This window comes from Schistocerca piceifrons, chromosome 5 (assembly GCF_021461385.2).
Source record: "Schistocerca piceifrons isolate TAMUIC-IGC-003096 chromosome 5, iqSchPice1.1, whole genome shotgun sequence".
Taxonomy (NCBI): Eukaryota; Metazoa; Arthropoda; class Insecta; order Orthoptera; family Acrididae; genus Schistocerca; species Schistocerca piceifrons.
Genome location: NC_060142.1, coordinates 474,231,439 through 474,255,585, shown reverse-complemented (window position 1 = coordinate 474,255,585; position 24,147 = coordinate 474,231,439). Strand labels below are relative to the sequence as shown.

Sequence of the window (24,147 nt, the reverse complement as noted above, 5' to 3'; positions counted from 1 at the left end):
GGTGAGGCCTATTCTGAGGCATCAAGGGATCACCAATTTAGTATTGGAGGGCAGCGTGGAGGGTAAAAATCGTAGAGGGAGACCAAGAGATGAATACACTAAGGAGATTCAGAAGGATGTAGGCTGCAGTAGGTACTGGGAGATGAAGCTTGCACAGGATAGAGTAGCATGGAGAGCAGCATCAAACCAATCTCCGGACTGAAGACAACAACAACATTCGTTTTGGCGATGTGTTGGCAGAGATAGTAAAGCACAAAGAATAATCAGTACCTCCAGCACTGACTGAACAGCAATGCTGCACCGAGGTAGCAAACAGCATGGGCCAGGGAGGTGCTGTCACTGATGGAGTACTGGTTATTCTTCGTGTTTTACATTCCCTGCCAACACATCGCTAAAACGAATATCTTACCTGACTAATTTGGGACTGCTCTGTGGAATGGGCATATAAAATTCCGCTATAAAATCATTTTTTTTAACAGTAAGCAAATCGACGCTGGGCGTCACATGAAAGACGCGATGAGCAGTATTTGTTGGGCTTAGAAAGTCCCTATAATTTTTAGATCCTTAGAAGTAAATTTTTGTAAAGTAGTCTCCATATGGTACGTTCGTTTAAAGTACAGGGGCCATTGCAGTAAAACTTGCTTGATTACTACATTTCTGCCAGATAGAATCTTCCTTTTGCGGGAGTGCTGGACTGACCCTTTTATTGAATGAACTACCTAAAAGCCAGGGAGCCTCCCCAACGATTGTGTGAAACATCACAGGAGGGTTCGAGCTGCTACCCTGTGAAGTCGTCTGCAAGGAACTATTTTTTCACTATGGAGGCACCCCAGAGTCAACGTCGATAAAATAAAACTAAGGTAGCACAAGCTCCCAGATCACTTCAAAGCAGTATCTTGTCGTGGTTAGTCGCTTTCGGTACAACGTGAACACTGATGTAAAAGCCTACTGTCCTCGTAGTTACAACGTGTGATGGACTTCATTATCTTTAAGTCATGTGTACGGCAAACTCAAAATAGGTATTCGGCCGTATCTGTAGAAGATAGGTGCAACTTCGGCGGTCGCTGTTACACGTGCTCGCGTTCAGTACAGCAAGCAGCCGACTGCCAGCTCACCGATAATTGTGGAAAGAAGCGCGTTCATGTGCCCGCGCCGTCATCTCTACCACTCGTGGCTCAGTAACTACATCTACATCTACACTCCGTGAGCCACCCAACGGTGTGTGGCGGAGGGCACTTTACGTGCCACTGTCATTACCTCCCTTTCCTGTTCCACTCGCGTATGGTTCGCGGGAAGAACGACTGAGGGAAAGCCTCCGTGCGCGCTCTAATCTCTCCAATTTTACATTCGTGATCTCCTCGGGAGGTATGAGTAGGGGGAAGCAATATATTCGATACCTCATCCAGAAACGCACCCTCTCGAAACCTGGACAGCAAGCTACACCGCGATGCAGAGCGCCTCTCTTGCAGAGTCTGCCACTTGAGTTTGCTAAACATCTCCGTAACGCTATCACACTTACCAAATAACCCTGTGACGAAACGCGCCGCTCTTCTTTGGATCTTCTCTATCTCCTCTGTCAACCCGAACTGGTACGGATCCCACACTGACGAGCAATACGCAAGTATAGGTCGAACGAGTCTTTTGTAAGCCACCTCCTTTGTTGATGGACTATTTCCGTTCGATTAGTTCACTCTGCCTATATCCCTAGTAAGTTTCCCTAACTGTTGGAAAGAACTTCCATTGTTATTTTCTGTCTTACGTATTCTTTCCCCAATGGACAGCTTGTTATCTTGAGATTTGATTCGATTAAGAAGTTAATGTACCTCAACCACACAGTAAGTATTGCAAACAGCGTAAACCACAGCGTTGTTCGTATAATTTGGGACCTCTTATTACTGCAAGTCGATTTCAGAATGATCTTCAGTGCAGTACTATGACCAGTCGACTTCTACAGTCACGCACAAAATGTAGCTACCAACATAGGTGTCTACCGCGAATAACACGCCAACTAGCAGTTTGAATCTTGCCTGCTAGTTGGCATGTTCTTCACGATAAACATCGATGTTGGAAGTTACATTTTGTACCTGACTGTAGGAGTCCACTGGTCATAGTACTGCACTGAAGATAAGTGATTGAAAGATTTGCAGAAATGAAAAAGTTTCAAATTTATACGACCAATGCTGGAGTTTCTCTTGTCTGCAAAGTTTGCTTTGTCAATAGTGATGTAGAATTGTGGATTCGTGGCCGTTACCGTATTGTGAACGCAGTCTCCCCATTCCCCCACATGTCTCAGGTCAGTATAAGGGTTTTGAATTCAACTTCAGCACTTATTCCTCTGTGGCTCTTCCATATTGTACTGTAATCAACCCAATTATACATTAGGACTCCTATAATACCAGCACGTATTATCATTATCTTAGTATCTTCGTTTAAAGGCACTTAAAAAAACTGAGCGCATAAAAACTGCAGAAAAAATTATTTCTGCTCCTAAATATGTATATCCTATGTGTTCAAAATAATGCTTAAGTTTAAACATTCCATTAATTTTGCTAAATATGTAACAGCTATTGGCTCTGCCAAAGATATAAACTTTTTGCTTTGTAAAACGTGTTCATTGCATAGAGACTTGGCGAGAAGTGGTTGTAAATGGAAGACGAGACGTTTTTTGATGCCGCAGAAAGTCTTATTTGTTCAACTTGTGCCATTCTCACATGTGCAATCGTGCGGAAGGTAAACGTTTGAAAGTTAAGATCCTTTACTTCATTTAGTATTTCGAGGACTACCGGATTTTCAGCAATTCATCATTTCATCCGTCTAAACGGAAAACTGCGAACTGCGAACGTTATCATGCCTAAAAAAATAAAAACAAGACAATCAGCTCAGTAAAACTTCATATTTTCGTATGTGTATGTGCCCTTTGATGTAATTTCAAAATGAGTAACGTCCGGTTCTGAGGAAAAGTGAAGTAGCAAATTACAACCTTAGCCTAGGAAACTCAAGCCGCTAGCCGCAACCTGCTGCAAGTTGCGAGCTCCGATATTGAACGGTCAAATAGATGGGCAGTTTTTGCAAGTAAGCCGTAATCTGTACTACTGCAGGAAGGCGCGACAATTGCAGGCGTCGATAGAAATCAACCATCTTATTTCCATTTTAATTAAAAATTTTCCTATGAAATGATCGTATCCCACCTTTTCAGTTATAAATCTAGTCACCGGTGATAAAGCAATACAAAATTTGTCTGGGGTTTACACGTCTGGGACATACCAGTCCAAGTGTTTTCCACAACAGCAGCTACACTGGGATATCCTGTTCTCTGCTCCACACTTGCGTTCCAGAAAAACATTTACCAGGGAGGTTGTTCAGCGAGCAAAGGAAAGACATGCTGGGAAAGACAGGGAAACAAATGTGTCAGGGGACAGAAGGTCAGACACGAATAGTGAAAATGGTATGGAAGGTGGACGGAGCACGCCGAATAGACTAAGTGGGCCAAGGCTGGATTCCAAGATAAGGAAAGCCTAGGAGAAGGAAGGCAAACGACTCTAGAAAGCAGGCAGTTTAACACTGTTACGGACTGACAAGTCCGAAGTGGTTCTTATTGGTCGGTTGATGTCAAATGGCCGATGAGTCCCACTTATATAATTGTTGTCACTCTTTTCTTCACGGGACTTATATTTGTTGTAAACTGCACTTCAACTTTTCAGGTCTTTTTTAGCGGGATTCAGAGCACCCCATTTTAGCACTGCTTCGTATTACTTTCTCTGAGTCTTAGTAATCATCTTCAATTACGTTTGCATTTCTTCCAGACTTTTCCATCAAAAAAGTTTTCACTCTAATATGGGACACACATGTCTACTGACAGTATGTTTGCTTTCTCCTTGCTAGAAATTTTCCCAAACAACTGTGTCAAGTCAACTTTTTACTGTCTTTCATCATAATGTTAGCTCCATAACCATGCTTATCACGATGATCTTTAACGCTATGCTGTTGAAGGTGTATGACTGTTCATTATAAATGAATAATCCCAAATGTTTGTTTTCATAGAATTAGAGCTTTATGGCAGTATTTAAAGAGAACGTATTGCTATGTGGAGATTATCAGGTGACTGAAGTACATTACACTCTTTTGCAACTGATTAATCAACAAATGAGCATATGTCAAGCTCTACCAGTATCTGAATGGTTATTCGACCTGTCAAGGGCCCGGAGTGGAGATGCATTTTTAGACCCCTTGCGAGGAAAACAAATCAAGCTGTGACGTGGAAAACTCCGTTTTTTACCGAATAGTTTCCTCAAAATCGAATGAAAAAGACTGCATAGCGCAGAAGCGCGCGAATCACAAAAACACTTTTTTTACTTTTTATATGAAAGATAAAATATTCACCAACCGACCTCGAATACTCCCCTGCAAAACGTAAAAGTTCAGCATCAGTTTAAAAAAGGCCAGAGCATGTAATGGCTAGTTCCACGGTATCCAGAGCCATATTTTGCAAAATCTCTGAAGTATTTCGTCATTCACCACGAAATTAAGGTGAATCGCTTCCCCACCCACCCGTCAGATACTAGGTGTTATTTTGACAAGTTATCACTCGTTCCTGAATTTTACCAGTAAGGCAAAGCTGATGACAGAACCCAGAGCCTGTAATTTAATATTAATATTCCTGCAAACTGCACTAAATTCAAAAATGCTCACTTCGTAACTGAAATTACTTTGTACGTAACAATGCTTTGCTTGGTCAATCGATATAGCCGAAATTAATAAACAGGACGCATAGGTGTGGTCACGATTTAATCCCATTCCGCAACTTCTCTTTTAAAACTATCTTGAGTATAGGTGAATGTAAAACGAACGTTGATGGGTCAGAAACGCACGTTTACCTTTTAAAACTTGTTTTGCGAAGGCCGCAATTTTGTGAAGGACGCAATAATATCCCAACGCCCTCGCAGGCTAACTGGTTCAGCACTTTCTTCGTATCAGGTATGACGGAAGGTTCCGAGAGGTGATTGTATTTCAACGAAAACGATTAAGGGTGGAAGAAAAGTGAAACAAAAGGAACTTGCAAACCTACTTGCAGGATCTTTGCATAGGAAGCCAATGCCACCAAGGTGGAATTATGCCGTAATTGTTTACTTCACAAGAAACGAGAAAAACACATGTAAAACCGAGACCAACAGATGAAAAACTACAGAACCACCATTAGACTTCAGAATACAGAGAAATTCAGAACTGAAGGAAGGTTAAGGTAAGGAAAATTCCACATCCCTATACTGTTCCCAACTGTCAGACTGCAGACTGTGACAAAACTAAGGAATGGGTCTTAATGGAACATATCTAAGCTTCTGGGATGGTTAACTCCAACGGAACAAGTGCCAAACGAGACCTGAAAGTCTATTTTAGAACGAACATTATACAATGAACATACCGAAAATAAAATTGTACATACTAAAAACGAAGTTAAAACAGTTTTTTGTATGAAAGGCCGTCTATGACAAGTACAGCCGGGATCAGTGAAATGTCACTAAAATTTAGTTTGGAGTACTTTCAGTAAACTCCATAGGATTCTCAAAACGAAGCACCCGATGAGTCAGAAATAGAACTCTACAATCAATGCGTATTATCTCCATTTATGGCTGTAGGACATGAACTTGTAAAGTGAAAACCATTGAAAAACAGGATTGATCCACCAGCAATGGAGAGCTACATGTACAGTATCAACATAAGAAAAAATAGATAAGGGAACAAACCGGTGTTCAAGACGTAATCATGGCAAATGAAAAAAGATGGGCTTATGTACGATAGGTGGACCACGGATTAGCTGGATTACAAGAGATAAGAGATGAACAAACGACGACATAATGGAAGGTGGGTAGACGTGACATTTGAAAAGAGCGGCGCACAAACATAACGCTTATAACCACTATACATATACTAGGCAAACCACATCGTTTACACAGATGGCCAGTACATATCACTATCTGTAATATGTGTATAGTAAATGGTTAATTTCTCATAAGCACTAACTTATTTTCATACACACAGTTGCACACTGATCTATGTTCTCGTCCTGGACCGTTGAAATGCGTGAATTATCTACTTCGACAGTTTGTAATGGGTTGGCTTGTAATTAGAATCTGACAGTTTGCAGATAAGAATGCAAGCGAACATCACTTATCAAAAAAATTTAGTATGGGCTTACTGGCATATATTACAGGCTTTTTGTCTTTACATGTATAGAATTGTCTTCGTCACAATGTGGACAAAGATAATTCAGTCTCAATTTGGATCAAACAAAAATATTATTATTGTAAACTATTTACGAAAATTGCGGGGGAGAATTAGCCGTAAGCGGGTGCTAGTTTTTTCAGTAAACAGAATACAAGTGTATATCGAAACAACCAGCATTGCAAATCTACCTTTCGTAATTTGTAAGAACGAAATGAGGACGCACACGATGGTACAAGTTGTCACTCCTGTCTGTTCTTCCTGTCACTGAGTAAGCAACTTATGAAGGTCTCTTAAAAAGGTATTACAAGGCTGTCTGCGATAAGCCAGAGCCTGGGATACGTTTCCTCTTCAATGAATTGGAGACTCGGCTAACCAGAGTTGACAATATTCAAACAACACTCCACAGAGTGCAGTAGGGCACGTATTATCGCAAGAGATAACACTGCACGTTTCCGCGCCAAATATAAAGACGACTCTGGTCAGAAAGTGACAAATTAGCCGTCAAACTACTTTCGCGAATGACACTTATTTCCTCGTCCACTGCGAACAATTTCGATATCGACATCACTTGTGAATTATTCTCGAGGTGGCGAGAGACCTTCACTTTATAGTTATTTCCAATTCACACACTGTAAAGGTCCTCTTATTTGCGACATATGCACCCTTTCATCAACGCTGTAAACAAAGAAGCCGATTGACCCAGCAACGTCTCACTTGCTGCAAAGGTAGGCGCGTCCGAAAGGCTACATTGACACCGTGAAGTAAGAAAAAGTAATTCGATGTCAGGGAAAAGTGACTGACCTTAGACAGTTGGCTCCTTCGACGTCGGATGTGATGAACTTAGTTTCAACCGTGACAGCTTCCACTGTAGTAAGCAAGACTGCGTGGACTGGGTAAACAATCTCTCTTCTGATGGAACACCTGTTACCTGTTGCTCCGAACAACGACAGCGGTTGTACTGAGCAGACAGCCACGCGCTCTTTGCGTCCCTGGGATGGACGCCTTTCCTCATTGGCTCGCCGAAGCTCCGCCGTTCACTACCCTCCACGAGGTAGTTACGCTCGCCGTCGCTAGGTGTCAGTGCTAGTGGCGTCTGACATGATACTTCGCACTAGGAATGTGGTCGCGACTGCACAGCAGCCACTAGGTTCGTTATTTTTAATTTTTCAGTTGCAGGCGTGTAATTACGGTATTGCTTGCACTTCATTTGTGTACAGTTACTACGTGGTCGACTGTAGTATTCTCACAAATTCCTCGTTTAATACTGGTCCTTGCAGGCACGTAATCAGGATTTTGTCAAAGGAGAGGTCTGATTCGTTATAGAGGACCTTAAAAAGATTATGTTTTTCATTTATTCTGAAAATTTCTATGAAGCAAGGCTGGCGTCTGCCTTTATATTAGGCCATTATCAAGTGTATCCGAAAATTATGTTGCACAGAAGAAGTCAAATGTCGTCATTGGACAGTGCTTTCTACAGCATACCTTCCCGATACACGTGATAATGGCCTAATTTAAGGACCGAACCCGGTCGTGTGAACTGAATGAAGTTCTAAAAATTTAGTTGGAGCGGCGTTTTGTTAAATTAAATACTGTCGTTACTTAGGACTACCGTATTTTGGCAAAACACTAAGAAGCAGTCATGCTCCGGCCCCCCTTCGCCCTTCAAGGTCATTTTACGCTCTTCTTCTTTCAATCTGGATTTGAGCTGAGGAAGTGATCAGGAATGGACGAGCGCGAATTTTTGGGGCGCCTTTATTATTACCGACAGTGTTGGTGTACGTGTCTGTGGTGTGGGGGAAGACCACTGTCTCAAGAAGTAGAGGGTGCAGAACCGACCTCTAAAACTTGTAAGTAGGCTGTTTAGGTTTTTATGTTGGTAACGCCACGTAGTGCTCTGTTTCAAAATCGCTGACTGCGCTGTGTGCAGTCTGTGGCTGGTTGGACTCATTGTTGGAATATTCACTTGTGTAGTGTTGGACAGTTGGATGTGAACAGCGCGTAGCGTTGGGCAGTTGGAGGTGAGCCGCCAGCAGTGGTGGATATGGGGAGAGAGATGCCCGAGTTTTGAGAGGCCACTATGGGCGGACGATCTGGACGTGTGTCCGTCAGATATAGGAAATTTTTAAGACTGGATGTCTTATATATAATGACTTTTGAACACTATTAAGGTAAATACATTGTTTGTTCTCTATCAAAATCTTTCATTTGCTAACTATGCCTATCAGTAGTTAGTGCCTTCAGTAGTTAGAATCTTTTATTTAGCTGGCAGTATTGGCACTCGCTGTATTGCAGTAGTCGAGTAACGAAGATTTTTGTGAGGTAAGTGATTCATGAAAGGTATAGGTCATTGTTAGTCAGGGCCATTCTTTTGCAGGGATTATTGAAAGTCAGATTGCGTTGCGCTAAAACTATTGTGCGTCAGTTTAGTGATGACCAGAATATGTAAAGAGAGAACTGTCTGAGTACGTTCAGTTTTGTTCAGCTGTATCAGTTTCAAATAACGTGGAAGTTTATCAGCACTGTCGTTGTTTTCATACAAAAGGGAAGTTTCAAACTGCTCTGCGCTCCCGAGGCTGTACTCAAGAATGTCTGCTGCACGGAGACACTGGAATTCCGCTTTTACGGGACGGAATCCGGGAGAGTGCATGTTCCTTGTACGAAAAGTCTGTTCAATACCGCCATCGGCTCATCATTGAACTGGGCCACAATCCACGCCACAAGCCAACAACACGTTGGCCTGTCCTGTTGCGAGAATAATTTTGCAGCCTGAGGACATCTCACCTCCACATCACCATAGGCCAGTCTTGCTGCGAGAATAATTTTCTCTGCAGCAGCATGAGGACAATTACCTCCACATCACCTAGGTCAATCCAGCATGTCAGGTAAAACGTAACACCATACCGAGCGGTTCATCAGGAACAACATTTTAATGTTCTGCCTGCACACATGACAAACAAAGAACTGTCTACAATTATTGCCACTGTGACTGCGACTGACACTGCTGATCTAGTGAAGAGATCTGTGTTCGACAGAGGCGCTAGAAAAATTTTTGGTGGCGAAAATGCATAGGATCTGGATTTATTCAGCCTTACAGTTTTCTAAATTTCCTCATTTAAGTGTCACTTCTCGTAGTGTAAAAGGATCATTTTTTGCATTAAAGAATGTCCCGGCAGACAAACGCATGAGTCTATGTGAGACGAATTCAGATTGTTATTTATTTATCTTATGGCGTTTAGTGCCTTGCGTCCCCGAAGAGATCTTCGGCTTGCCTTCGATGCCGCTCTTTTGATTTAAGCAGAGGGGCTGAATCTTCAAGGGAATTAGAATCTGTCAGGAAAGTAATGAATTCGGAAGGGATTGGCTGTGACCCCAGTAGGGGTCCAAACCCAGTACATGGCTGACTTGGAAATGGGAAATAAGCAAAGCCATTTTCAATGTTGCCGGCGAATGGATATGAACCACCTCACCTTCCAAACCCAGTGATTGCTCAACGATCAGAGCTACCCCAGTCAGTGGCGAATTTGCAAAACCTGATTGTTGTACATTTTTTAAAAGTAAAATAAAATGCATGACGACAAAAAACGAAGTTCTGATATTGCATTTTTTCCTTTAATTGTGCATTTTGGTCACTTGATAGTGCATGGATGTGTGCATATTTTAAGAGTTAATAGTGCAAGGAATTCTTGTCTTTAATTATAAATTTCGGACGAAAGGGGAAGGGAGGAGGAAGCTGAAGCAGGGAGCAGTCGGCTCGGACGAATCCAACTAGCCCGCTAAAAAAACCTTTTAAAACCGAACGAACTATAGAATGTGCCGTCATCACATACCCCTTCGCTCTCCCCATTGTGTCATGTCGGAAATAGTTTTCATAACTGAGAGCCGCCGTGGTGACGGGGTTGGGCGATAGTTTGCCGTTTGGGCTTCTAATGATAGAATATTCCACAAAGAACTGCAACTATCGCCGTTTGGGCTATATTTTTGTTGATGAGCGCTATTTTTGGGCGACGTGGACGAATCCAAATGTATTTTTATGCACTGTTTTTGAGCTAACGTTATTTGTAATGATGTTTATCGCTCCGCTGCGTCGTGAAATTCAGAAATATTGCAATCCCAAAGTTCTGCCAGCCTCGACGCCAGTGTTAATATTTAACAGCCATAATAGGTAATAAGGCTTGTAATGTTGTTGCTTTAATTTGTTCTGAAAGCGGTGCTGATAGACAATAAAAGCGGGTTAAAAGCTGTGAGCTGTCTGGGGAAGTTAACCTTGCATTACTGAGCAACTGTTTCACCAGATATCCACTCTAGCTTACCAAATTCCCAACCAGACCAACATTAATTATAATCTTTTAATCGTCATATGACAACTGGTGATATATATATATATATATATATATATATATATACATAAAGAGAATTTAAATAAAAAGAAGTAAATCAGTTTATATTTGGAAATTTATTTTAACATTGATCATTGAAATTTCAGCATATTAAACTTGATTCATATCTAAACTGGTGCCTTATTTAGGATTGTGAAAATGTGAGTTTGTAATCTTACGGAACACATCAAATATGGAGCCAAGAATGGGAGACTGCATACAACACTGCATTCATAAAATAACACATGAAGAACATTGAAACGTATGCAAGAGGAAATTAACCACAACCAACCGATTCAATTTTCACCCAAAGAAGTTACGTTCATAGCGCAATCCTGTTCATCATGTAATTACCACACACTGGTATACTAAATTCATACTAACTCTCTGTGAAATCTTCCCAAAAAGAATAGCTGAGGGCTACTTTGATGATTACATCACATGCTTCACGTGGTCAACTTGGTTTACACAAAGAGTGTAACTCCACAATAATTTTGATAATTAAAATAAATTAGATCGAAAAGCAATTTACAAAAGAAAAATCTCGAACTGGTTACTATCATCATACTATTAACCTGATGGGTCAAACAATTGTATAAGCACATGGTACTGGTCTCACAAAGTACACCTCACGTGGGTTGAACACAAAGAAAAGTTGCTATATTGAAAAATATTGTCAAGACAAGACGTTATAATCTCACACACATTCGCATTTAAGACTGATTATCTTAGAGTTACTGATCAACACGTGGTTCCACTTTACTCACAAAGTAGTGACAAAGCAACTACTGGAAGATATTCTGAACTTCACACTCGAAATACACTGCGTTGCAATTTAAGATAACATTAGATATCTTAGAGCTAAACCTGAAAAGGTGATTAAATTTTCAGTTAGGCTGAACTTAAGAAATCCATTGTCCTACTGACTTAGCAGACACGCGCTTAGCCAGAGATCTTACCACTTCAGACGCTCGCTGTAGACAGACTGCTGTGGGTCCCTCCTGAGGGGTGCCTCACAAATACAAACGGAAGTGACCAGAGAGGCAGCTCCCTATACCAACATGACAAGGGACGGACAGGAACATACTAAGAATGGAAACCTCTTTGCTTCTAGAAAGCGTAGCTACCTGTTCCGACGTTGGTCCTACTGTTCTCTAGCAGACAGGCTTGTCAGCTACCATCAAGCATGCAACTAGAAATACATTTACTCATTCATCCTCTCACACAGAAGGGAAGGGGGATGACAGTATCTTATCATATACAGTATATAAAAGAAAGCGGATGTAGGTTCCGTATGAGACTGTGTGACATGAATTACATATAAACTGTGTTTTAAAGTGTAGTAGTGTGACAGATCGTTCTTCTTTATGTGTAAAAGTAACACGTTCCACTGCTCAGTCTACTCCCAGATAGTCAGAAACACCACAGTAAATTTAGAAGAGTAATTTATGCCGTAAATGACAACAGATTTAAGAAATTAACATGAAAGGAATCCAACAGAGACCTTTCAGGCTGTTGTTGTGACGTGTACATATTTTTAAGTTACGATAACACTAGGTGAAGAACCAAAATCAATTTTCCTCTTCTTCCTTGTAACGAACTTAGGCATAATTACAAACTATCACAATAGCAAACAGCTCAAAAACAATAAACGGTAATTTCGAATCTATCGTTGGCCTTTCATCGTATGATTGAAAACTAATATATCTTTCAGTTTTACTACACGGCAACGAGGTAGCGTGTACTTTCATTTAGGTGATTTTTTTTTTTTTGGGGGGGGGGGGGGGGTCCGGACTTGTACTTGAAATTTTGTTAATAGGCTTTCGCGGAATCTGCATCGACATCTACATCTATACTCTGCAAACCAACGTGAGGTGCATGGCAGCGGGTAAGGGCTTCTTCGCGTTCCATTTACGTGTGCAGCACGGCAAGAATAATTGTTTGCATGTCTCTGTGCGTACTGTAATTGTTCTAATCTTGTCCTCACGATCCATATGTGAGCAATACGTGGAAGGTTGTAGTGTATTGCTAGCGGTATCGTTTAAAGCCGGTTCTCGAAACTATCTTAGTACGTACACTTTCTCGGGATATTTACACCTATCTTCAAAAGTCTGTCAGTTCAGTTTCCTTAGCATCACTATAACACTCTCGCACAGGTCAAACAAATCTGTGATAATTCGTGATGCCCATCATCGTATTCCCTATTAGACCTATTTGGTATGGGTCCTATACACAGGAGCAATATTCTAGAATAGGTCGTACGAACGATTTTTAAGAAATCTCCTTTTATAGACTGATTATACTTCCCAGTATTCTACCAATAAACCGAAGTTCACCACCTGCCTTACTCACAACTTATCCTATATGATCATTCCATTTCATATCCCTACAAACTGTTACACCCAGGAATTTGTATGAGTTGACCGATTCGAACTGTGACTGTCTGATATTATAGTCAGAGGATAATACTTTTTTTTGTTTTTCGTTTTGTCAAGAGCACAGTTTTACATTTCTGAACATTTAAAATAATATGCCATTTTTTGCTCCACTTTGAAATCTATCGATATATGACTGATAGTTTGTGGTAAAGACTATGAGATCAAACTGCTGTGGTCATCGGTCCCTAGGCTTACGCACTACTTCATCTAACTTCAACTGACTTACGCTAAGGACAACACACACACCCAAGCCCGAGGGAGCACTCGAATCTCCGATGGGGGGTGCCGCGCGAACCGTGACAAGGCGCCCTAGACAGCAAGGCTACCCCGAGCGGCGATATATGGCTGAATGTTTATGCAGTTTATTTCAGACATAGCTTCATTACTGATAACTGCATCGTCTGCAAGAAGTCTGATGTTACTATTAATATTCGGCGGAAGGTCATTATTATGTAACATGAACAATAGGGGTCCCAACACATTCCCTTGGGTCACACCCGAAGTTACATCTACATCTGGCGATGCGATGACTCTCCATCCAAGATAACATGCCGCGTCCTACCTACTAAAAAGTTATCAGTCCACTCACATATATCACTCGATACTCCATATGATCGAACGTTTGACAATATGTATAGGTGTGCTACTGAGTCAAATGGTTTACGGAAATCAAGAGGTAATGCATGTGCCTGACTACCTTTTAGTATGTCATGTGAGAAAAGTGGAAGTTGGGTTTTACATGATCAATGTTTTCTGAACCCATGCTGGTTGACATGAAGCAGATGTCCAAAATACCTCATTACTTTTGAGCTCAGAATATGTCCTAAGATTCTGCAACAAATCGATGTCAAAGATACTGGACGGTAGTTTTATAAATCACTTTTACCGCCCTACTTGTAGACGGGTGTGACCTGTGCTTTCTTCCAGCTACTGGGCACGGTTTTTTGTTCGAGGAATGTATGATAGGTTATAGTTAGAGGAGGGGCTAGCTCAGCTGCAAATTCAATATAGAATTTGACAGGAATTCTGTCGGGCCCTGGAACTTTGTTCTATTTTAACGATTTCAGCTGTTGCTCAACACCACTGACACTATTTATTGTGACAGAATACTACGTATTTGTGTTACGAAAGGTGTTCAGTTTACATTTCCAAACATTTAAAACAAGATGCCAATCTATGCATCACCTTGAAATCTTATCAAAAGCTCTTTGAACATCCACGTTTTTAACAACTGCATCTATTCTTTTCTGCATTTTTCTATACAGATGTAGCAAATTATATGATTACTGAAACTGTGCTCACTAGATCCTGAAGTCACTGGCATTGTTATAAATATACACAAAGCTGTTTCGATATTTAGATAAGCCATGTCAAGACTCATCAGCTTTTTCACCTGGAACTTGGAAGCAGCTCCGCTGTATCAATGTTACTGGTGTATTTGGCACCAAAATCAGCTGCGTATTTTTCACCGTGCGGGACATACATATCTTTTATTTAAGTCGTTTCTCGACAGGAAGTTAAAGTCGGATGAAATAATGTGTGATTATCTGAATTCTGTTTTCCGTCTCACTTGTTATTCTGCCAAGCTCAGACTGTTTGTCCTTCTCCTGTACAATCACGTAGGCATGATTCCTTATAAATGATATGCCCTCTAGTATTACAGGTGATTCTGAAATGTTTCTGTTTGCTGAAGAAACTAGCTTGCTAGTAAATGATGATGTATGCGCCGGCCGCAGTCGCCGAGCGGTTCTAGGCGCTTCAGTCTGCAACCGCGTGACCGTTACAGTCGCAGGTTCGAATCCTGCCTCGGGCATGGATGTGTGTGATGTCCTTAGGTTAGTTAGGTTTAATTAGTTCTAAGTTCTCGGGGACTGATGACCTCAGATGTTAAGTTCCATAGTGCTCAGCCATTTGAAGCATTTGATGTTGTATGCAACGTTGACACTGTTTCATAGTCTTGTTCAAAAACTTAATTCTCCCATTTTTACTATTAGAACAATATCTGAAGTACGTGATGGTTCGACATGAAAAGTAGTCTACTTTGCTTATTTTCATTCGCTTATGACGCATGGTATTATATTTTGGTGTAACTCTTCCCATTCTCAGAGGATATTTTTGGCTCGGAAAGAATTCGGACAATAAGTGATGTAAGTTTGCGAACCTCTTGTCGACCTCTGTTCATTAGTCTGTGTATTCCGACATTGGCCTCTCAATATATATATTCTTTACTGTCGTTTCTTGTTACCAATGTCAGCTTATTCCTAAGAATTAGCATCTTTCACTCGGTTAATGCTAGGCAGAAATCCCATCACCATTTGGATGACACTCCCTTGACTCTTGTGCAGGAAGGTGTGCAGTATACTGCTGCTTTCATTTTCAGCAAGCTACCACAAGAATTCAAAAATCTTAACAGCAATCCAGGCGCTTTCAAATCGAAAGACACTCCTTCTGTTTTGCCGAGGAGTTCCTTGAAAAATTAAGGTGATTCCTGTGTTATATTGTTGGTTCCCCTTACATAAACTTATGGCTCTTTTTTTGTGTTCATAAACATTTTATCTGTTATTTCTTTTATGTGGTAATTTCGTGCATTGGCACGTTCAATGACATTGGAGATTTGCACCTCATTTTGCTCCTATGAACAAGACTTGTAAAATAAAATAAATAAAAAAGGGTAATGCATGTTTATGCTGCAACCTCTCCGCTGAAGAAACCCACGGTTACCGTCACAGTTAACCTGCAACAGCGCCTCCTACTTAGCGGGCGTCCGCCCGGATACGCGAATGTGAACGATGCGCCCACATGGGCACAGCAGGGCAGATACAAGAGCTAGTTAGGTTAAACGTATAGCCCAATGGTTAACAAAGAAGCTTATGACTTTCGATGCTTTAGAGTGTGTCCGACTTCCATTCACGTCTAATACATACGAGATATGGTTATAAAATGACGGGACTGATGCTATCACGGAGTAAGTACGCTTGCTGCAAATATGAAGGACCAATAGTTGTGATGCGTGTAACACCTCGGTTCAGTTTACAGTGATAAAAGCTATAGAAAGAATAATTTAAAACTAAGAATAGAATTTTTAGAGGGGAACATAGTGTAGAATCAGAGTTCGGTAATTGCAGATCGAAATTATAGTATATCAGCAAGTAGTTTAACGTCTAAGTACAGCAAAGCCACGGAAGCTCCGTCATGGAGAAGGCAGTGACGTTAAACTCTTGTGATGAAAAACCTTTAAAAAGGCCTTATCGTCATTATTGCAGCCTTTTTTCCTTGATTGTTTCGTTAAAGGTTCAAATGGTGCAAATGGCTCTGAGCACTATGCGACTTAACTTCTGAGGTCATCAGTCGCCTAGAACTTAGAATTAATTAAACCTAACTGACCTAAGGACATCACACACATCCATATCCGAGGCAGGATTCGAACCTGCGACTGTAGCGGTCGCTCGGTTCCAGACTGTAGCGCCTAGAACCGCGCGGCCACTCCGGCCGGCTTCGTTAAAGGGTGGGGAACCCGTGTCAGTCAGCGAGACAATAATTAGATTGGACTTTATCGTGTTACGATTCACGATAAACTGTTAGAATATTACGGAGATTTAAAGTGATGTAGTGTACGATCTCTGACTGTTGGTAGCAACGGATTATTAAGGGAATTTTAGGACTTTAGTGCTAGATTGGAACTTTACGGACATATAGACGACCGAGCGAGGTGGCGCAGTGGTTAGCACACTGGACTCGCATTCGGGAGGACGACGGTTCAATCCCATCTCCGGCCATTCTGATTTAGGTTTTCCGTGATTTCCCTAAATCGCTTCAGGCAAATGCCGGGATGGTTCCTTTGAAAGGGCACGGCCGATTTCCTTCCCCATCCTTCCCTAACACGAGCTTGCGCTCCGTCTCTAATGACCTCGTTGTCGACGGGACGTTAAACACAATATCCTCCTCCTCCACATATATACGACAGAAACTCAAATTATCTGCTGATACGAGAGAATTCAGAGGTACCGGTAATCAGACATTAACGTGTGGACTTTTGAAAGTGTCGTGTGCCGTTAGTTGCGAATCTGGATGTAGAGCGCGTGCATATCGGCATTTGCGGACTATTTAGATTCCTCCAGGCTATGAACCTATTAAATAGACCATCATCCATCACCATCTTAATCCTTGAATATAGAATGAAGGTGAAATACAAGAGTGTTGCACTTATTTCATTTACCTAATACTAATCAGTGAAGGTTTTACGGAACCAAAACTATTTGGCAGGAAGTCAGCACCATCTAACGGAAAGCGTAGGCATTAACTAACACGGTAACTGAAGTGAAGGTTTACGTGTTTTACGGACTGCTTAATATGAACTTTTGTTACTCTTTGACGTCCCCATTCCCTCCGAAAGGTGGCGCAGGCTGTCTTAATCATAAAAGGGTAGAGTTTTAGCCGGGAAAATTACTAAATAAAAGCGATATTTACAAGACTCGCAGTAATAGCAAAACACAAGGCCCGCACCTCATCGGAGAGTCGTCGCTGTCACGTCGGGAAGTAAAGCCGGAAAACCTATCGACGATACGTATCTACGAGCAGACGTCGACGTGGAGTACCTAAAAAGGGAGCCACAAGAGAGTTGGGGATGCTTCATGCGTAAAGCCTTCTTACCCGAATGTGCCCTCTCTGATCTCTGCAGACAAATCATTGTGGTCGTAGCCTCCGTCTGTGTAAAAGCTGTTTTGTTTTGCAGGAAAAATGAGAAATGTAATAACAGAGCAACGCATTGTCGTGAAGTTTCACATGAAACTTGGAAAAAACTGCTACAGAAACTTTATCTTTTACTAAAGGAAGTGTGTAGCGAAGATGTTTATCATGTACACGAAGTTTTTAGTGGTTCAGGCGTTTTCAGTACAGCCGAGAAGACGCCGAAGGTGACTCACACCCGGTACGCCCTTTAACATCAAAAAAGGATGACGATATTGAAAAAGTAGGTAATCTGATTCGATCTGAACTTCGGCTGAATATTCGGTCGATTGCTGAAAATGTAGGAATTGACAAGGAAAATTTTACATACCCAATTTAACATGAGAAAAGCGTTTGCGTAACTGGTGCCGAAAATTCTCACTAGCGAACAAAAAGAAGCTCGTGGAAATGTATCTATCGACACTTTGAATACCACTGAAAATGATCCTAATTCCTTGGAAAGAGTGATAACATGCGAGGTCTCTTGGTTTTTACTTATTATCCGGAAACTAAGCGCCCGTCCATGCATTGTAAGGGCCAAATTTCATGGAGAGAGAAGAAAGCTCGAATGAGCATTGCAAGACTCATGGCGATAATGATTGTTTTCTACCGATAATCATGGAATTTTGGCAGTTGATGGTTGGACTGCTGACACAATATCTGAGTATCCAGTAATTCTGGCAACTGATGTGTTATACATGGGGATCATATCAACCCAACCTGTACCGCATCAGAAACAGCCTGAAGATGACGCACTGAAGCGTTGAAGCTGGCAGCGACAAAATAAAATAAAATCATAAGGATGGCTGTAGGTGTTTTTATTTGTCACGTTTTGTAAATGTGTTCAAACATGTCTTTGAGAATAAGTCATTTGCTTACACCTACTGTCATTAATGCTTTGAACATTATGGCTCTCTCATGTTTTTAATTCATCAATCATTGGTTACGTTCCTTAACAAAAATTATCCTCTGCGTGTGTCCTACTGTTGGTCAGTGTTTGCCGGTGAGGCCCTGCAACACCTCTAGGGCTATATGAGCGATCTGGCCATCTACACAGACCCTTCTGCGCACAATTGTACAGTATTCACGTGTTTGCTGTGACGATAATCTGTGCATGGGATGGAGTCGTGATCTTATTTCTTCAACAACCCATAACAGCAAATACTGCCTATCCGCATCTATGATAACACAAGGCTGACTTCCCGAATGACCAACTTGTAACTACAAATTGTGCCTATAATCTACAAGAACAGAAGGACAATCGTTGTTCATTTGAGCTACATCTAGGTTTGGCCAGCTGTCAGTTTGCCGATGATAATCCATCACACAGATAATGTTCAAAAATGGTTCAAATGGCTCCACAGCTGAGGTCATCAGTCCCCTAGAACTTAGAACTACTTAAACCTAACTAACCTAAGGACATCACACACATCCATGCCTGAGGCAGGATTCGAACCTGCGATCGTAGCGGTCGCGCGGTTCCAGACTGAAGCGCCTAGAACCGTTCGGCCACATCGGACGGTGGAAAATGTTCCCTCGACTTCATTTGAGGAAGCTGGTCATCCTAGTCGTCTTTTCTCCTTCTCTTACCACCAACTCTTTCTCTGCTGTCAAACAGTACATGTCTACTGCGTGTAAGCGGTCCAGGTGATTGCAGCGCCCCTAGTTTGTGTCTGGTTGTGCTGTGGTAACTACGTACTCAATATATCTTGTCCTTTACTTCATGTTTTTCCGAGCTATCGCTGCTTTTGCCTTTTTACCTCTATAGTTGCTGGACTGTCCAGTCTTCGTTCTTTGGACATCACAATCTCACCTAGTCGAAAACAGTCCTAAGAGCTCATTGCAAGTGTCTCGAATGGGCGTTACACTGTAACCTCCCAACAGAAAAGTTCCGTAACCTCCCAACAGTAAAATATATAACCATAACATTGACATTTAGTGTAACCTTTCAACAGAAAAGTTCCGAAACCTCCCAACAGTAAAAAAATATAAGTATATAATTCACATACAGCGTAACTTCCCATAAATAAATTCCGTAACCTTGGAACAATAAAATGTGACTAATCTCCTAATAAAAAATTGTCGCTCACTTATAATCTTTCAATAATGACTGTGAATTTAAACTGCTGAATTTTGGACGTCAGCAGTGCTGCGTCATGACCCTGAAAGATCATTCTGAATAAATAGAAAATTCTTACCTCAATAAGGTGGCCGGATAACGCGTATATATCTGCTCCTATAAGAAATTTTTCTGGCCAGCTCAGTGCAATGCTGGCCGATAGATTTGTCATGTATAAAAAGAAAGAACTGATTTTTCTTTATAATAATCAGGATGACCAAGGAATGGAGAAATTAGTAAAATCTTTAAATTGAGTTGAATGATTGTCGAAAGTTAATTTTTATAAGAAAGATTATTATTAAGAGATTTCTTTTTAAAAGCATTTACATGGGACTTGATATAACAATACTACATATGCACAAGGCTGCTTTTACCTTATACTACAACGCTCAGGCACCGCCATCGCTCCCACGACCGGCCCAGCCAACTCCACACACAGACTGCTAGCAACAACTTACTCCTACTGCTATACAGTTCCTACTGCATACAACACTGCTCTCTGGTCTGAGATTCTCTTATACCTTACATATCGCAGGCAGCGCGTGAGCAATCCATCGAAATTACATCTGCTCGAGTGTGCTAGCAACAAATTCCTAGATCATGGACCTCTAACATAACTCTCCACTGGGGTGGGGGGGGGGCAAAAATTGGCAGTGATGGTGAGTCAATTGGACTTGCCATGACAACAAATTTTTCTATAATATATTTAGTTACTAAGTCTACAGTCACAGAGTATATACATTATTCATAAGTGCAGAACATATTAAGAAATGAAATAATGTATACGCAATGAGTACAAAATGTATTAACAAATGACATAAAGTGCACACGCACTGTATAAGTCTTTAGCATTTTTACAAGAACTGAATACGTTAAGAAATGAAATAAAGTGCACATGCACTGTAAAAATCTTTAGCATATTTAGGACAACTGATCATATTAACAAATGAAATGAAGTGCACACACACTGTATAAGTCTTTAGCATTTTTTTTACAAGAACTGAAAGTATTAACAAATGAAATAAAGTGCACACACACTGTAAAAGTCTTTAGCATTTTACAAGAACTAGATACATTAAGAAAAGAAGTAAAGTGCACAAGCACTGTAAAAGTCTTTATCATTTTACAACTGGATACATTAAGAAAAGAAATAAAGTTCACACGCACTGTAAAAGTCTTTAGCATTTTACAACAACTGGATACATTAAGAAAAGAAATAAAGTGCACACGCACTGTAAAAGTCTTTAGCATTTTTACAACAACTAAACATATCAAGGAGTGAAATAAATTGCAGATGCACTGTAGAAGTCTTTAGCATATTTAGGACAACTGATCATATTCACAAATGAAATGAAGGGCACATGCACTGTATAAGTCTTTAGCATTTTTTACAAGAATTTAAACGCACTGTATAAGTCTTTACCATTTTATAAGAGCTAGGAAAGGAATGGGAAGGATTGCATCATGGTTGTAGCACAGTAGGTTGCACGTAGCTGCACGGAAAGTCCATATCTTTCTACAGAAGCACAACACCAAGTGAGACAATCCGAAGTTCTCTTCCCTGAAATATTCACCAGTGTAGCCAAGACACTGAAATCTTGTATTAATATTCAATGTTATCATTTTGGTAGTACATTGGGTACACCAAACAGTAGGACCATAATAACATCTCCATCGTTCAAGGTGGTGGACAGCTTGTATCTCAACATCACATTCTTGTAGAATCTATACTCTTACATCAACGTAGAATTAGTGCAAAAACCAAATATAGTGCTCCATGATCATGAGGATGGACAGGATATACGGATATTGCAGTAATTGCTGGTAATTAGGTCAGAAGGCGAAGGACATTAAGTCTTATGTTAGTCATCATAGAATTACACTGGTGTATCAACCGATCTGAATAATTATTGGTATTCATTGGCTATTTACACAGCATTTAAGTAGTATGTATGGAGTATTACAGAACATTATTCATAAGTCATCTCAATACAGTAATTATTAGCACTCATTGGCCAGTTACAAAGCATTTTTTATGCATTATTCAGAAGTCATCATTCAAAACAGGAGTTATTGGGTGTAGCATCAAGCTGCTAATGTTTATATATGATTTCATGCAAGTGACATAACACATATTTAAATGTAAGACACTGTAACTATTACTCAAGGTCTGTAGTCCAATAATACATAGACATAATGGAATCAACACATCAGAAAGAATTTGCATTATATTTAGGACTATAAATATATCTTAAACTGGAAGCATTATTTAGTTGTATACTGGTAATAGTTGGGAATGGTAATAATTTTTTTTCAGCTGCAGCAAGGTTATGAAACAAGTAGAGTATATGTGATCACATTCATGAATGATGTAAAAAAATGCAAGTGTTAGAACAGGTTTTATAATTAAGTGCTTATAGCATATTAACATCATGAAAAGCATCTCCTGGAAAAAATACAAAATGGATTACTGACCTGAAAGAAGAAATGTATATTATGCTGAAAAGTAGTAAACTTCGAATTAACAGGTAATGAAACGTGCACTTAATATGTATTTACTCTAGCTGTCTTTCGCAAGACATTCAATCATTATACTATGCGACATAAGACATACTGTCAAAAGGAACTGCAACAAATACTTAAATAACTACATAGCATCTCTTAACTAATAGTAAATATATAAACTTCATCATTATTCTCATCTGCAAAGAAAAACTTCATTATTCATATTACCATCATCAATTATTATCATCTGCAAAAAAATAGACACTCCATTGTTCATATTAATATTACCATTTACTTCATACAGCTATTCATAGTATAGAGTTTCTTACTTATAGCATATTTCATCACTAAAATTGACATGTGCAGTTCTGTCTGACAGCTTGCATCAATCGCCTAGTATTCTGAAAGAAAAATAATTAGTTAAGACTGCTATTATACAGTGTGGATAGTATATTCTTGTTAATGCTTGTTAATTCTGATCCAGTTACTCTTCATGGCAAGGTGTTGCATTTTCTTTCTTTCATTCCGAAGGTGAAATTTCCATTTCATAGTAAACCACTGTAATTTGTTTAATTTATTTCTTTTACATGTTATTGCTTTCTGAAATTGATGAATATGAATTAATATCTTGCATTTAAATCGTATACTCATTAAACAAAAACTTGTTTCTAGTGATATAACTAATCATACAGCATAGCATGACAGTAAACGTATTAGGTCAAAACCATAGGCAATTTTCAAGTGCAAAATGTACACACAGTATCATAATGTAGTAGCAAAAATGTAGAATAGTCAAGATATTGAGATATCATAAGGCAAAAACGTCAAAGTCAACTGGTGTATCTTATATCTTAAAATTTTATAGTGCATACAGACAATAATGCTATTTTCGATAGGAAAACAATCATACATACACAAAAAAATGGAAAATGTGCACTGTCTGATATACAGGGTATCCCAGCTATCTTGTCCATCCAAAATATCTCTGTAACAATAACTGCTATTGGAGAACGACTTTCACTGGTATCAATGTAGGACTGGGGCCCACGAATGTACATATTTGGAAACATTCTAAAACGAAAGCATATGTGTTTTTTAACACAAACTTATGTTTTTTTTTAAATGGACCTCCTATATTTTTTCTTCAGCAATCCATAGCACGACAAAGCACATACAAAATGGCGTTGATTGCATCGCAATATTCCCATTACATCCCGAGATATTGAGACGCGAAGTTGACGCTTGAAACACCCGACATGCGCTGCTAGCGCACGTCCTGAGGCTCAGGCGTGAACCCCATGCTGCCCGTAATCGCGATGTGATTGACAAGCGTAATCACACTTCCATACTTATCAAGAGGTCCGAAACGAATAATACGGTCTGCTGCCATCCTGCATTAACGTCGTACATTCCAGCAGGTATTTATCCCATAGGCTACGGGTGATGCGGTTCTGTAACATATCTGTGTACCGCAACGTTAGTCACAAAGTTAACTTCGCTTATCGTTAATCCATTACTAAAAAGGTAATGCCGTTCAACGTTAAAACTTTACTTTACTGTAGATCTAGCGCAAGTGACAGTTAATCATTCACTTGTAATAGTAAAATTCATGTTGATGGTTTTAGTGAAACGAGCAAGTGGACGAAAAGTTTTACCGTTGTCCGTTGTTTAGGTAAAAATGTTTTGATTTGGAAGTTCAGGTAGGACATAGAAGATGAATGTAAACATGTTTAACCAATTAGTTTAATTATCACATAATTAT

The 24,147-nt window shown here is 40.1% G+C and overlaps 1 protein-coding gene across 2 annotated transcripts in view; it reads right to left on the bottom strand.

The window, feature by feature from the left end:
- LOC124798127 (putative ferric-chelate reductase 1 homolog) overlaps positions 1-7,220 on the bottom strand; it is a 377,440-nt gene extending 370,220 nt beyond the window's left edge. For both annotated transcript variants that reach the window (XR_007016922.1, XM_047261386.1), the window contains exon 1: positions 7,024-7,220. The gene's annotated coding sequence lies outside the window, so the exon portion shown is untranslated. The remainder of the gene's footprint in view (positions 1-7,023) is intronic.
- Between the last annotated feature and the right edge of the window lie 16,927 nt (positions 7,221-24,147).